Genomic DNA, 12,728 nt, shown 5'->3' on the forward strand with positions numbered 1-12,728 from the left:
TACCATAAGCACCTATAAACATAGTAATGAGATGACAGAATAACTAAGACAAGAGAAAGTCTTTAAAGTTAGGGGAGTAAAAGGATTACTTAGAGAAGAATAACAATTAGATCCTAAGAGTAATGACTTAATTCAAAATAACTTCATTGAGGTATAATTATAACAATATGTACACTTTAAATATATAGAGCTCAGTGCCTTTTGACAAATGTATACATTGTGTAACTACCACTACAGCAGTCTGAGCTCCCTCCTCAGCCCTGGGGTTGGGGAGGCGGAGTGCAAGGTGGGCCAAGTCACACCTGGCAAGTATGTCCTCAGGCAATGGGCACATTTGTGGAGTGCATAGTGGTCTGAGCTCCCTCCTCAACCCTGGGGTTGGGGAGGAGCATTGACCGGGTGCAAGACGGACCAAATCAGACCTGGCAAGTACAGCCTACAGCCTATAGGGGAGCCTACAGATTTCCCTATAGCAGTCTCAAACATCAGTGCTAAGGGAGAAACCAGTGGGTGACCAGCAAGCATCCAAAGGTGTACTGAGGTTGTATAGTAAGTGTGAGTTTTTGAGAAACCGCCAAAGTCTTTTTCAGAATTGGCTGCGTGATTTTACATTTCCATCAGCAGTGTATGAAAGTTCCATTTGCTTCACATCCTGGTGAATACTTGGCACTGTCTTTATCTGTTGTAATGGGTGTATATGGTATATTTTTTGCATTTAATTTGCATTTACCTGATGATTAATTTTGTTAATTATCTTTTAGTGTACTTAGTCATTCATATATGTTCTTTGTAAAATATCCGTTCAAACCATTTGATATTTGATTGATTGATTGATTTTTTTGAGACAAGGTCTCCCTTTGTCACCCAGGCTGGAGTGCAGTGGCGCTATCATGGCTCACTGCAACTTCTGCCTCCTGGGCTCAATTAATCCTCCCATCTCAGCCTCTCAAGTAGCTAGGACTACAGGCGCATGCCACCATGCCAGCTAGTTTTTGTAGTTTTTGTAGAGACGGAGTTTCTCTATGTTGCCCAGGCTGGTCTCAAACTCCTGGGCTCAAGGAATCCACCTGCCTCAGCCTCCCAAAGTGCCGGGAATATAGGCATGAGCCACTGTGCTTGGTCAACATTTAATATTTTAAACTTTGGGTTCTTTGTTTTATTCAATTGTAAAAATTCTTTCTATATTCTATATATAGATTCTTTTTTCAGATATATATTAATAATATTATCTTTCAGTCTTTGGTTTGCTTTTTTGTTTTCTTAACCGTATCTTTCAAATAAGAGTTTTACGTTTTGGTGAAGTATCCGTATTCTAACTGTTACTGTTGTAGTTGATGCTTTTTCTGTTTCATCTAAGAAATGTTTGCTACTATGATGTGAAAAAGATTTTACCTTTTTGACAATTATATGAGTTTTTTTTTTTGTTTTTGTTTTTTTTTTTTTTTTTTTTTTTTTTTTGAGACGGAGTCTCGCTCTGTCACCCAGGCTGGAGTGCAGTGGCCAGATCTCAGCTCACTGCAAGCTCCGCCTCCCGGGTTCACGCCATTCTCCTGCCTCAGCCTCCCGAGTAGCTGGGACTACAGGCGCCGCCACCTCGCCCGGCTAGTTTTTTGTATTTTTAGTAGAGACGGGGTTTCACCGTGTTAGCCAGGATGGTCTCGATCTCCTGACCTCGTGATCCGCCCGTCTCGGCCTCCCAAAGTGCTGGGATTACAGGCTTGAGCCACCGCGCCCGGCCTATATGAGTTAATTTTTATACATAGTGTGGTGTAAGGGTTGAAGTTTATTTTTTTCCAAATAAATATTAAATTGTTCCTGTGCTATTTAAAAAATATGATCCTTTTTCTATTGAATTACCTTGGCCCCTATATTAAATCCTCTGTGTGTGTATATGTGTTTGTTTCTTTATTACTGGACTCTGTTGCTGTTTCATTGATCTATATGTCTTCCTTTATGTTAATTGCTTTGCCTTTATAGGGTGCCTTGGAATTCATATTTTTAAGGTGCTGTAAGTCCTTTAACTTTGCTCTTTTTTTGAAACTGTATTTGCTATTTAGATCTATTGAATTTCTGTACAAGTTTTAGAATCAGATTGTCATTTTCTTGTAAGACATTAAGTTTATTGATACAGGCTTTATAATATTCCATTATTATATTTTTAATTCTTGTCGGATCTGTTGCAATAATTCCTCTTTCAGTCCTCATACTGGTAATTCGTATTTTCTCTTTAGTTAGGAGTTTATTAATTTTGTTGTTCATTTTAAAAAAATAAGCTTTGGCTTTGCTAACTTATTCTATTTTATTCTATTATAATATTCTGTTATTTTTATTATTTCCATTTTTTTTTTTTTAGTTTTTAAAATTTTACTTTAAGTTCTGGGATACATGTGCAGAACATGCACGTTTGTTACATAGGTATACATTTGCCATGGTGGTTTGCTGTACTTAACAATCTGTCACATTTTAGGTTAGTTTAGCTCTTCTTTTTCTAGTTGTTAAGGGATTAGCCTATTAGATCAGGAATCAGCAAAATGTGACCCACAGGTCAAATGTAGCCCACTGTCCATATATAAAGTTTTATTGAAATGCTACTATGCCCGTTTATTAAAATATTGTCTGTGGCTGCTTTCTTAACTACAGTGGTAGTTTTAAGTAGTTGCAACAGTGACCACGTGGCTCACAATGCCTGAAATATTTACTATGTAGTTTTTACAGGTATTGAATATTTTTTAGAACTTTATAAAGTCTCTGCTATTGGCTTATTAGGTATTTCTCTTTTTTATTTTTAGGGGCTGCTGTAGTGTTTATATCTCTTTCACGTATCACAGTCTATTTAAAAATAATATACTACTTTATGTATAATCCAAAAATCTTACAACACTATACTTCCATTTCTTCTCTTTCATTCTCTTTGTGTTGTTGTCATAGATTTCAATTTTACATGTCTTATAAACGCCATACTATATTGTTATCATTTCATCTTTTAATAGAAAATTAGATTTTAAAGAAATTGAAAAATAAGAAAACAGTTGTCTTTCATCATTGCCCATGTATATACCATTTTGATGCACATTTCCTTTATAAAGACCCTTGTTTCCATCTAGTGTGATTTTCCTTCTGCTTGAGGAACTCCCTTTAACATTTCTTGTGATACTTGTCTTTATTTTTGAAAGGTGTTCAGTATAGATGTCTATGTTGACAGTTTCTTTTAGCACTTTAAATATGTTGTTCCCTTTTCTTCTGGTTTGCATTGTTTCTGACAAGAAATATGTGTTCATTTTACCTTTGTTTGTCTCTATGTAATGTGCCTTTTTTTCCCCTCAGGTTTTGTAAAGGTTTTCTTTACAAATTTTAATTTTTACTGTTTGTGGGAACATAATAGGGTATATATATATTTATGGGGTACATGAGATATTTTTATATAAACCTTCAACGTGTAATAATCATATAATGGTAAATGGGGTATCCATCCCTGCAACCGTTTATCCTTTGTGTTGCAAACAATCCAGTTATACTCTTTTAGTTATTTTTCAATGTATAATTAAATTATTACTGACTGTAGCCACCTGTTGTGCCATCAAATACTAGGTCTTATTCAGTCTTTCTGTCTGTCTTTTTGTACCCATTAACCATCCCGACCTTCCCACACATCCCCACTACTCTTCTCTGCCTCTGGTAGCCATCCTGCTACTATCTATCTCCATGAGTTCAATTGTTTGGATTTTTAGCTCTTCCAAATAAGTGAGAACATGCGATGTTTGTCTTTCTGTGCCTGGCTCATTTCACTCAACATACTGACCTCCAGTTCCATCTTTGTTGTTGCAAATTACAACATCTTATTATTTTTTATGGCTGTATGATACTCTATTGTGTATAAGTACCACATTTTCTTTATCTGTTGATGGCCACTTAGGTTGCTTCCAAATCTTGGCTATTGTGAACAGAGCTGCGACAAATGTCGGAGTGCAGATATCTCTTTAATACACCGATTTCCCTTCTTTTGGGTATATACCCAGCAATGGGATTGCTGGATCATATGGTAGCTCTATTTTTAGTTTTTTGAGGAGCCTCCAAACTGTTCTCCATAGTGGTTGTGCTAATTTACATTCCCACCAACAGCATACAAGGGTTCCTTTCTTTCCCTTGTACATCCATTTGTTACTCCCTGTCTTTAGGATAAAAGCCATTTTAACTGGAGTAAGATGATATACCTCATTGCAATTTTGATTTGCATTTCTCTGATGATCAATGATTTTGAGCACCTTTTCAAATTTGTTTCCTATTTGTATGTCTTCTTTTAAAAAGTGACAATTTACATCTTTTGCCCATTTTAAAATCAGATTATTAAATTTTTTTCCTGTAGAGTTGTTTGAGTTCCTTGTATTTTCTGGTTATTAATCCCTTGTCAGAGGGGTAGTTTACAAATATTTTCTTCCATTCAGTGGGTTGTGTCTTCACTTTGTTGATTGTTTCTTTTGCTGTGCGGAAGCTTTTTAACTTGATGTGGTCCCATTTGTCTGTTTTTTCTTTGGTTATCTGTGCTTGTGGAATATTGCTTAAGAATTTTTTGCTCAAACCAATTTCCTGGAGAGTTTCCCCAGTGTTTTCTTATAGTAGTTTTATAGTTGGAGGTGTTAGATTTAAGTCTTTAATCCATTGTGGTTTTATTTTTGTATATGACGAGATAAGGTTCTAGTTTCATTCTTCTGCATATGGATATTCAGTTTTCCCAACACCATTTATTGAAGAAACTATCTTTTCCCAAGTTTATGTTCTTAGCACCTTTGTCAAAAATGAATTCACTGTAGGTGTGTGGATTTGTTTCTGGGCTCTCTATTCATTCCATTGGTCTATGTGTCTGTTTTTATGCCAGTACCGTGCTGTTTTGGTTACTGTAAATTCTGTAGTATAATTTGAGGACAGGTAATAGGATTCCTCCAGTTTTATTCTTTTTGCTCAGGATAGGTTTGGCTATTCTGGGTCTTTTGTGGTTCCATGTAAATTTTAGGATTGTTTTTTCTATTTGCATGAAGAATGTTATTGGTATTTTTATAGGGATTGCATTGAATTTGTAGATTCCTTTGGGTAGTATGGACATTTTAACAATATTGATTCTTTCAGTCCATGAACATGGAATATATTTCCTTTTTTGTTTTGCACCCTTTTCCATTCTTTCCATCATTGTTTTATAGTTTTCATTGTGGAGATCATTAACTTATTTGGTTAAGTTAATTCCTAGGCATTTTATTTTATTTTATTTGTGGCTATGATAAATGGGATTACTTTTTTATTGTTTTTTTCAGATTGTTTACTTTTGGCATATGGAAATGCTACTGAATTTTGAATGCTGATTTTGTATCCTGCAGCTTTAGTGAATTTGTTTATCAGTTCTAATAGTTTTTTGGTGGAGTTTCTAGGTTTTTCCAAATATAAGATAATATAATCTGCAAACAAAGATAATTTGACTTTTTCCTTTCTAATTTGGAGGCCCTTTGTTTCTTTCTCTTGTTTGATTGCTTGAGCTAGGACTTCCAGTACTATGTCATGTAACAGTGGTGAAAGTAGGCATCCTTGCCGTGTTCAGATCTTAGAGGAAAGGGTTTCAGTTTTTTCCTTATTCAGTATGATACTAGCTGTGGGTCTATCATATATGGCTTTTATTATGTTGATGTATGTTCCTTATATCCCCATTTTTTGAGAGTTTTTTTAAAATCATGAAGGGATGTTGAATTTTATCAAATGCTTCTTTCAGCATCAATTGAAATGATTATATGGTTTTTGTCCTTAATTCTGTTTATATGGTGTATCACATTTATTTGCATATGTTGAACCATCCTTGTATCCCTGGGATAAATCCCACTTGGTCATGTTGAATGATCTTTTTAAATGTTGAATTTGGTTTGCTAATATTCTGTTGAGGATTTTTGCCCCAATATTCATAATAAATATTGGTCTTTAGTTTTCTTTTTTTGATGTGTCTTTGTCTGATTTTGGTAAGGTTTCCTTTTTATTATTGGTTTCTGAAAGTTTGATTATGACAAATGTTGGTGTGGTTTCTTTGTGTTTTTCCTGCTGGAGGTTCATTGAGCTTTATTTGTTTTATTTTATTTTTAAATTTTAATTAATTTTTTATTTTCAGCTTTTAAGTTTAGGGGTACTTGTGTACAATGTGCAGATTTGTTACCTATGTAAATGTGTGCCATGGTGGTTTGTTGTACAGATCATCCTATCACCCAGGTATTAAGCCCTGCATCCATTAACTATCCTTCCTGATCCTCTCCCTCCTCCCAACCTGCACCCTCTGATAGACCACAGTATGTATTGTTCTCCACTGAGTGACCATGTGTTCTCGTTTAGCTCCCACTTATAAGTGAGAACATGTAGTATTTGGTTTTCTGTTCCTGTATTAGTTTGCCAAGGATAATGGCCTCCAGCTCCATCCATGTCCCTGCAGAGGATATGATCCCATTCCTTTTTTTGGCTGCATGGTATATTCCATGGTATATATGCTTGACATTTTCTTTATCCAGTCTGTCACTGATGGGCATTTGGGTTGATTCCATGTCTTTGCTATTGTAAACAGTGTTGCAGTGAACATATGCATGCATGTGCCTTTATAATGGAACAATTTATATTCCTTTGGGTATATACCCAGTAATGAGACTGCTAGGTTAAATGGTATTTCTTGTTCTTGGTCTTTGAGGAATCGCTATACTGTCTTCCACATGGTCAAACTAATTTACACTTCCACCAACAGTATAAAAATATTCTTTTTTCTCAACAACCTTACCAGCATTGGTTGTTTTTTGAGTTTTTAGTAATAGCCACTCTGACTGGTATGAGATGGTATCTCATTGTTTTGATTTGCATTTCTCTAATAATCAGTGATGTTGAGCTTTTTTTCATATGTTTGTTTGCCTCATGAATGCCTTCTTTTGAGAAGTGTCTGTTCATGTCCTTTGCCCACTTTTTAACAGCGTTGGTTGTTTGTTTGTTTTGTAAATTTAAGTTCCTTATAAATGCTGGATATTAGACCTTTGTCAGATGCATAGAATTGCAAAAATTTCTCGCATTCTTAGGTTGTCTGTTTACTCCACTGATCATTTCTTTTGCTTTGCAGAAGCTCTTTAGTTTAGTTAGATCCCATTTGTTAATTTTGCTTTTGTTGCAATTGCTTTTGGTGTTTTTGTCATGAAATCTTTGCCTGTGCCTATGTCCTGAATGGTATTGCCTAGTTTTCTTTTTCTGTTTTTTTTTTTTTTTTACTAGTTTTGGTTTTTTTGTTTTTTTTTTTTTGAGATGTAGTCTCTCTCTGTCGCCCTGGCTAGAGTGCAGTGGCCGGATCTCAGCTCACTGCAAGCTCCGCCTCCCGGGTTTAGGCCATTCTCCTGCCTCAGCCTCCCAAGTAGCTGGGACTACAGGCAGCTGCCACCTCGCCCAGCTAGTTTTTTGTATTTTTTAGTAGAGATGGGGTTTCAGCGTGTTAGCCAGGATGGTCTCGATCTCCTGACCTCGTGATCTGCCTGTCTCGACCTCCCAAAGTGCTGGGATTACAGGCTTGAGCCACTGCGCCCGGCCTAGTTTTGGTTTTTATATTTAAGTCTTTAATCTATCTTGAGTTGATTTTTGTATATGGTATGAGGAAGAGGTCCAGTTTCAGTTTTCTGCATATGGCTAGCCAGTTCTCCCAGCACCATTTATTAAATAGGGAATCCTTTCCCCATTGCTTGTTTTTGTCAGGTTTGTCAAAGATCAGATGGTTGTAGATGTGTAATCTTATTTCTGGCTTCTTTATTCTGTTCCATTGGTCTATGTGTCTGTTCTTGTACCAGTGCCATGCTGTTTTGATTACAGTAGCCTTGTAGTATAGTTTGAAGTCAGGTAGCATGTTGCCTCCAGTTTTCTTTCTTTCTTTCTTTTTTTTTTTAGGATTGCCTAGGCTGTTTGGGCTCTTTTTTGCTTCCATATGAATTTCAAAATATTTTTTCTTATTCTGTGAAGAATGTCAATGTTAGTTTAATGGGAATAGCATCGAATCTATAAATTGCTTTGGGCAGTATGGCTATTTACACAATATTAGTTTTTCCTGTGTGAGCATGGAACGTCTTTCCATTTGTTTGTAGTTCTCCTTGAAGTGGTCCTTCACTTCCCTTGTGCTGTATTCCTAGGAATTTTATTCTTTTTGTGGCAATTGTGAATGGGAGTTAATTCATGATTTGGCCCTCAACTTGCCTGTTGTTGATGTATAGGAATTCTAATGATTTTTGCACATTGATTTCATATCCTGAGACTTTGCTGAAGTTGCTTATCAGCTTGAGAAGCCTTTGGGCTGTGATGATGGGGTTTTCTAGATATAGAATTATGTCATCTGCAAACAAAGATAGTTTGACTTCCTCTCTTTCTATTTGTGTACCCTTTATTTATTTCTTTCTCTTGCCTGATTGCCCTGGTCAGACTTTCAGTACTGTGTTGAATAGGAGTGGTGAGAGAAGGCAACCTTATCTTGTGTTGGTTTTCAGGAGGGAATGCTTCCAGCTTTTGCTCACACAGTATGATATTGGCTGTGTTTTTGTCATATATGGTTCTCATTATTTGAGGTATGTTCCTTCAATACCTAGTTTATTGAGAGTCTTTAACGTGAAGAGATGTTGAACTTTATTGAAGGCCGTTTTTTTCATCTATCGAGAAAATCATGTGGTTTTTGTTTTGGGTTCTGCTTATGTGATGAATCAGATTTACTGATTTGAGTACAGTGACCCAACCTTGCATCCTGGGGATGAAACCTACATGTTTGTGGTGGATAAGCTTTTTGATGTGCTGCTGGATTCAGTTTGCCAGTGTTTTGTTGAGGATTTTTGCATTGATGTTCATTAAAAATATTGGCCTGGAGTTTTCTTGTTCTGTGTATCTCTGTCAGTTATTGGTATCAGGATAATGCTGGCCTCACAGAGTGAGTTTGGTTGGTAAGCTGTTTATTACTGGGAGGAATCTCTCCTCCTCGATTTTTGGAATAGTTTCAGTGGGAATGGTACCGGCTCTTCTTTGTACCCCTGGTAGAATTCAGCTGTAAGTCTGTCTGGTCTTGGCCTTTTTTTGGTTGTTGGGCTGTTTCTTACTGCCTCAATTTCAGAACTCATTATAGGTCTATTCAGGGATTCAATTTCTTCCTGTTTCAGTCTTGGGAGGGTATAGGTGTTAAGGAATTTATCCATTTCTTCTAGATTTTCTAGTTTATGTACATAGAGGTGTTTACAATAGTCTGTGATGGTTGTTTGTACTTCTGTGGGGTCAGTGGTAACATCCTCCTTATTTCTGATTGTATTTATTTGAATCTTCTCTCTTCTTTATTAGTCTAGCTAGTAGTCTATTTTATTAAGTTTTTCAAAAAGCCAACTCCTGGATTTGTTGATCTTTTGAGTGTTTTTTTCCTGTCTCTATCTCCTTCAGTTTAACTCTGATCTTGGTTATTTCTTGTCTTTTCCTAGCTTTGGGGTTTGTTTACCTTGGTTTTCTAGTTCTTTTAGTTGTGATGTTAGGTTATTGACTTGAGATCTTTGTGGCTTTTTAATGTAGGCATTCAGTGTTGTAAACTTCTCTCTTAACACTGTTTTAGCTGCATCCTAGAGATTTTGGTACATTTTATCTTTGTTCTCATTAGTTTCAAAGAACTTTTTGATTTCTGCCTTAATTTCATTATTTACCCAAAAATCACTGAGGAGCAGGTTGTTCAATTTCCATGTAGTTGTGTGTTTTTCAGTGAATTTGTTTAGTCCTGAGTTCTAATTTGATAACACTGTAGTCTGAGAGACTGTTTGTTATGATTTCAGTTCTTTTGCATTTGCTGAGCAGTGTTTTACTTTTGATTATGTGATCAATTTTAAGTAAGTGCTGTGTGGAGATGGGAAGACTATATTCTGTTGTTTTTGGGTGAAGAGTTCTGTAGACATCTGTCAGGTCCACTTGATCCTGAGCTGAGTTCAGGTCCTGAATACCTTTGCTAATTTTCTGTCTGATAATCTGTCTAATATTGTCAGGGGGTATATTAAAGTCTTCCAGTATTATTGTGTATTATTGTGTGGGAGTATAAGTCTCTTTGAAGGTCTCTAAGAACTTGCTTTATGAATCTAGATGTTCCTTTATTGTGTGTATATATATTTAGTATAGTTAGCTCTTCTTGTTGAATGTCTTTCTTTGTCTTTTTTGATCTTTGTTGGTCTAAAGTCTGTTTTGTGAGAAACTGGTATTGCAACTCCTGCTTTGTTCTGTTTTGCATTTGCTTGGTAAATTTTTCTCCATCCCTTTATTTTGAGCCTATGTGTGTCTTTGCATGTGAGATGAGTCTCTTGAAGACAGCATGCTGACGGGTCTTGGTTTTTTATCTAGCTTGCCACTCTGTGTCTCTCAGTTGGGGCATTTAGCCCATTTATATTTAAGGTTAGTATTGTTATGTGTAGACGTGGTCCTGTCATAGTGATGTTAGATGGTTATTTTTCAGACTTGTTTATCTGGTTGCTTCTTAGTGGCATTAATCTGTGTACTTCAGTGTGTTTTTGTAGTTGCTGGTAATGGTTTTTCTTTTCCATATTTAGTGCTTCCTTCAGGAGCTCTTGTAGTACAGGTCTGCTGGTAATGAATTCCCTCAGCATTTGCTCGTCTGAAAATAATCTTATTTCTCCTTTGCTTATGAAGCATAGTTTGGCTGGATATGAAATTCTTGGTTCAAGACTTTTTTCTTTAGGAAGGTTGAATGTAGGCCTCCAATCTGTTCTGGCTTATGCAGTTTCTGTTGAGGGGTTCACTGTTAGACTGATGAGGTTTTCTTCATAGGTGGCCTGCCCTTTTTCTCTAGCTATCTTAAACATTCTTTCTTTCGTTTCAATCTTGGAAAATCTGATGATTATGTGTCTTGGGATGCTCTTGTGTAGAATCTTGTAGGGTTCTCTATATTTCTTGAATTTGACCCTTGGCCTCTATAGCAAGTTTGGGGACATTTTCATTGACAATATCTTGAAATATATTTCCCGACTTGTTTGCTTTCTCTCCATCCCTTTCAGGGATGCCAGTAATTTGTAGATTTTGCTTCTTTACATAACCCCATGTTTCTCAGAGGCTTTATTTGTTTCTTTTTATTCATTTTTCTTTGTTATCATCTGACTGTCTTATTTCAGAGAGCCAGTCTTCAAGTTCCAAGATTTTCTTCTCAGCTTGGTCTGTTGTGCTGTTAATATTGTCATTGCATTGTGAAATTCTTGTAGTGTGTTTTTCCCCTCTATCAGATCACATAGATTCTTCTTTGTGACTATTTCATTTGTCAGCTCCTGTACTGTTTTATTGTGATTCTTAGTTTCCTTGGATTGGTTATACCATTTTCCTCAATCTCAGTGTTCTTTGTTCCTATCCATGTTCTGAATTCTATTTCTGTTATTTCAGCCATCTCAGTCTGGTTAGGAACCCTTGTTGTAGAACTAGTGTAGTCATTTGGAGGATGTAAGACACTCTGGCCATATGATTTCCCAGAGTTCTTGCACTGGCTCTTGCCATGACTTGTCATTTTTTATCGATTGCTGGGCATTGTGTTGCTTCTTTTAAGGAGTATTGGACTTTATTGAGATACGCAGTTATTTGTTGTTTAATTTGATCCTTTTGAGGTTTGTAAGGATGGGTATAGAATAACCTTTACTCAGAGATGGTTAAGCCTTACTACTAAGGTATGGTTCTTCTGGGATCTCTACCGAATGACCCGTATGATAAATGTAGACTCACCACTTGTCTTGAGGGGACTTGAATGATTCTCAGCCTTGGTGATCTCTCTGGAAATTGCTTACTGCTTTGCTCTCTAGTTGCTCAATTGCCTTACCTTATGGATTTTTTTACTATACACATTCACATCTTATTGTTCAAGCAAAGACACAGGACACTTTAAGCTGGAATTCTAGATTTATTTTTTAGGGTAATTTCTTCCTCTCCAGAACTCTGTACTATACCTTTTAGCCATCTCAGGCACCTCGGTATCTGATCTCTGTTTTCTCACTTGAACAAAATTGCCATTTCTGCGTGGAATCTGCCTCCTTGCTCCATGGTCCAAAATATGCCTCCAGGAAGAAAGCCAGATGATTTTATGGCTCCTTTCATTTCTTTCTCTTATTAGGTTTTATTGTCCTATGCTACGGGTTGTTCAGTATCTGAAAACAGTTGTTTTACATATTTTGTCCAGTTTTATCGTTGTTTAAGTTAGAAGGGTTAATCTGGTTCCTGTTATTTCATCATGTCCAGACGTGAAAGTCTCCTCCACTTAAAAAAAATCCATTTCTCTTTGATGCCACTTCTTCCTTTGTGAAGCAGGCAAACTCATATACTCTGAATGAGGGGGCATTTGGAGGGAAAAGGCAGTTGGAGAGTAGAGAAGATTTAAAATAGTCACTTTAGAGAGGAGAACAAGTCAACGGTAGAAATATAACTGGAGTGCTAGACATAAATACAAGTGGAGGGATCTTTTGAGAATTTATGGTAATACTGATTTGCCTAAGGCATTTGAATGCTTAGATGTATGCCCTCAAACATGAATTCACATTGTTTTTCAAGGATTGGGATTTGTTAGATATATTAGACAAGGAGACAGAGGGGCAAGGGATGATAAAGTCCAAACGAGTACTATTGAATAAATCAACCATTGGATGTAAACTGGATTAAAAGAGAAGTGAAGAAGGGAGAGGGCTAGTAGACTGGGA

The 12,728-nt window shown here is 36.4% G+C and overlaps 1 protein-coding gene across 1 annotated transcript in view; it reads left to right on the forward strand.

The window, feature by feature from the left end:
* The window catches only part of CCDC171 (coiled-coil domain containing 171), a 399,166-nt gene that overhangs the window by 231,392 nt on the left and 155,046 nt on the right, over window positions 1–12,728 (forward strand). The gene's annotated exons all lie outside the window — the stretch shown is intronic.

The sequence above is a fragment of the Rhinopithecus roxellana genome, chromosome 16 (genome assembly GCF_007565055.1).
Source record: "Rhinopithecus roxellana isolate Shanxi Qingling chromosome 16, ASM756505v1, whole genome shotgun sequence".
NCBI lineage: Eukaryota > Metazoa > Chordata > Mammalia > Primates > Cercopithecidae > Rhinopithecus > Rhinopithecus roxellana.